Genomic DNA, 4,268 nt, shown 5'->3' on the forward strand with positions numbered 1-4,268 from the left:
TGTCATAACGATATTTGTGTGTGTTGCGGTAAATTGACGGGATTACACATCCATTTAGAGAACTCATTCCTCTAAGAGGGATGTGTCACTATTTCAGGAAGCGCTCACTCACTTACAGTGCAAAAAGCAAAATCTAAAAAGTTGAAAGCATGAGGCAGGAAGACTTAAACATTTCTGAAACTGACTCCCAAAAAAATTACTCAGCGACAACATTGTGGACTACAAAACACTGCCGACTAATAACTGCACACAACTTCAAAAAATGCATTAAAGGACAACCGACACCATTTTTTTGTTTCCTAACTGACATCAGAAAAACGTTTTATAGCATCTAAAATACCCAAAACACGCAGGCTGATATTTTTAGTCAAAGGAAAACTATTACTATTATTACTACGATTACTATTATTACTGGATTGGATTGGATATGCCTTTATTAGTCTCACAGTGGAGAAATTTACATTTCACAGCAGCCACTCTCGCGGCGCCGTCTTGAAGTCAAAATTATTACTATTACTATTACTATTACTCCTATTAGTATTACTACTATTTCTACTAATACGATTCTTACTATTACTTATTACTATTACTACTATTACTATTATGACTATTATTATTATTATTATTATTTAAAATGTGCCCATTTACACCACGCACCAAAATCTAGTTTCTCCGACCTATTGGGTGGGTACTATTGTCCTACGGGACAAATTGTACTGGATCAAATGTTGAAAAGAGTGTTATTGCCGGGCACGTTTGTTGTCCAGGTCTGAGATTGCCTCAGGCTGCGCTATCAAATGTCACTCAGTGTTGACAGTCGATCACGTTCTTGTTGCCTCATCACTGAAATTGCTCGCGAGGTAACAAAGCCGCTTATTGCTGAGTCTTTTTGTCTTTTTAACATTTCTACCAGTCACATGATTCACGCTCACACGGATGCTCACACGAACGTACTCTTCAATGCTCTCAACAGGTGTTGCATGACCAGGTTGAATTCAGAGTTGACCTCATCCATGATTCACTCTCAGGAGTAGAGTGGAAAAAGTATACGCAAACGCCGTGTTTGAAATAAATGAGGCTAAGCTAAAGCGTTAAAAAAAAAGATAATTCTAACTACAGTGATACCTCGGTTTACGAACCTTTGGCTTACGAACTTTTCGGTTTACGAATGTTAAATTTATGAACATTTTACCTTGGCATACGAACCTTTTTCGGGATACACACCAGGCTGCCACAATGAGTGATGTCGTTCGCGAACAAGCCTGTTCTCCTAACAACAAAATAGCAGCCAACTGTTTTTGTCCTCTATTCCCCACCTCCAGTCTTCCGTTAAAGCCACGTGATTTGTCAGGAACGCAGCAGTAGGGGGGTGGGGGTTACAGACAGAGAGAGTGAGGCCGTTAAACCTTAAAGAGAAAGGTAGACGAAAGAGAGAGAATGAGCAAATGGATTGTGAAATTTGGACTGGTTTCAACTTCGATAGAGTATAGACTGCAAGACTGCGAGTGTAGACTGCAAGGTTAAAATATCCCATCAATCAGAATCCACAGATAACCCACACAAGCCATCTGTACACCTGATGCAAAAAGCTATCAACCCAGCTAAACAGAACACAATTGATGAGGAACTAGGTAAAATTATCACAGAGAAAGCACCTACAAGGGATCATTCCTCAAGATGGTGAAAGAAGAAGGCTACGTTCCTCATCAAGTGTTTAATGCTGATGAAACCGGTCACTCCATTCCATCAAGCCATCAACGACCATCACAAAGGTATCGATGAAAAGGTTTCTTCAGCCGTCATCTGTACTTCTTTGAAGGTGTCAGACGTTTCGCCTCTTATCCAATGAAGCTTTGTCAGCAAACTAAAAACTAAGATTTTAGTTTGCTGACAAAGCTTCTTGAATAAGAGGCGAAACTTCCGACACCTTCAAAGAAGTACAGATGACGGCTGTAGAAACCTTTTCATCGATGGACCATTCCTGTACGACTGAGAGCTTACACAGACATCACAAAGGTAAATACAACTACTTTATTATACAGGGCAGTTTATTTCTTTAATTATAATACCATAGCGCATTTATTATACAAAAAATAAGGTATATTTTGTATAGTTTTAAGGCTTACAAAATTAGAAAGTACAGTAAAACATTATGTTTTATGGGGACCTGGGAACGCATTATTCTCATTTTAATGGTTTCCTGTGGGAAATTAATTCTTGGGATACACACTTCGCCTTACACACTCTGGGAACCAATTAAGTTCGTAAGCCAATGTGTCACTGTATAACCTTTACAACACAATTAAAGAAACAAAGCAAATGAGATGTTTGCGGGGAACGGGATGTGGTTGCACAAGCATGTTACATGCTCTTACAACCGGGGATGTGGCTGTCTTCAAAATGAAGCGGCGACATTTAAACCCTTGTAAAATGGGAATTAGCGCACACCTTCCCTCAAACAAAGAGCTTCTGAATCACCCAGCTAAAGTTCACATTTTCTAGCAGGCTTTTCCTGATCATTTTCTTGCTTTTGCGCAGAAGCCAAAAGATTTAGTGCTCATACTGACTCTTGTTTTAGAACAGTTCATAATTTACTGTTCCTTTTCTAAAGAGTTTTTAAAGGCGCTTTTAAACAAAATGTATTATTATTATTATTATTAGTAGTAGTAGTAGTAGTATTCTATAGCTATCTACCTACTACCTATCTATTGGCTAGCAAGCTAGCTTTCTATCTATTTGAGTTACTTCTGGGTTGAGTGAACGCTGGCTTGTGTGGTGAAATGTATTATTATTATTATTAATAATATTATTAAAAATGTCAGCTCAAACGCAAATAAGTTTTGTACATAACAGTGAACGATCGGCTTGTGTTTAATATAAAATAAATATAATAACATCTGCATAGAGCTCTCAATACACACCTATCATGTCAAAACCTATCTCTGTAAAAAAAATTAAGAATAATAAACATTGGAAACATGAGAAATTAACCTTGACATGCCGTCACCTTCAATACTCCACGCCCCAGAAAACCATGACTTCCCTATGTCGACTCTCAAAACGTGTTGGAAGATGAATGACGTTGCACTTTCACTGTCAACCGTCGACGATACTACACCGCCCTTCGAGTTTGACCGAACCCGCGTGCCACCTATGATGCTGTTGTGTTACAAATCATTGGACATTCTTTCTAAGGGCGGAGGAGGGTGTGGGAGGGGGGGTTCTAGGTGGCGTTTTCCATCCCATCCCAATGTAAGATATTACGCCAAGCATGCAGCACGCCAGCGTAACTTGTGTTTTGGAAGTGTGTCGTATGTGTTATTCCGCTTAAGTTATGTTGTCGAGAGGTGTGTCTAATTGTTTGCTTGTGCCTACACATCTGTGGTTTTAGGCTGGGCAACACATGACATGTCACATGGGTGTTATTTTTAGTGTGCCGTCGTTTTTGAGATGACTAAGTGGTGAGTTCATCTACACCACTGTTTTTCTTAATTTAAAAGATAAGGATGAATTGCCCTCCTTTTGTCTCGATTTTTCTTACTCTTGCGAGAGCTGTATCATCCCCCTCAAAAATCTGCATTTATTCTGAAAATAAAGTACATTCATCATAGGCAGTGTTTGAAATAGCGTCTGCCCGGTCTGCCCGGTGGCCCGGGGCGTACAACTTTTACGTCGGGCGTACAACTCAACAACAATCTCGAACCCCGGGTGGCCGACAACTTTTTTTTCAATCAAGACAAGCTACGTGGACTCCTCTTTCTTAGCGGCTTTCAAAACCCAAGTACACAGTTTCAGTCAAGTTGTAGTCCGAAGCACGAAACAGGCTTCTGATTGGCTGCCGGTGCAGAGTATGCAAATTATTAATTGCAAATATGCAAGTGTGCAAATAATAATTTGCATACTCGGCACCGGCAGCCAATCAGAAGCCTGTTTCGTCCTTCGGACTACACCGGGACTGAAAAGTGTACTTGAGAGTTTTGAATGCCGCGTAGAAAAAAAGACGAGTCCATGTGGCTTTAAGCAAACAACGGAACGCAAACATTGCATTGTGCACCATGACGACAAACGACAACTGGAGCAAAATGTTCAGCAAGGGATATTTACCATAAATTAAGCAAGGGACCATTCGTGGTAGGTACTTTGTTAATTTAAAAAATCCTTTATACTTCGCAAAATTAGTCGTCTTATGGGAAAAATGGGGCTGGCAAGTTTGTGGCCGGGCAGGCAACTTTTCAGAGTTGTCTGCCCGGGTGTCCGCTAACTTTTTG

The sequence above is a fragment of the Hippocampus bargibanti genome, linkage group LG06, assembly GCF_051943395.1.
Source record: "Hippocampus bargibanti isolate YZ-2025 linkage group LG06, ASM5194339v1, whole genome shotgun sequence".
In the NCBI taxonomy this organism is placed as follows: Eukaryota; Metazoa; Chordata; class Actinopteri; order Syngnathiformes; family Syngnathidae; genus Hippocampus; species Hippocampus bargibanti.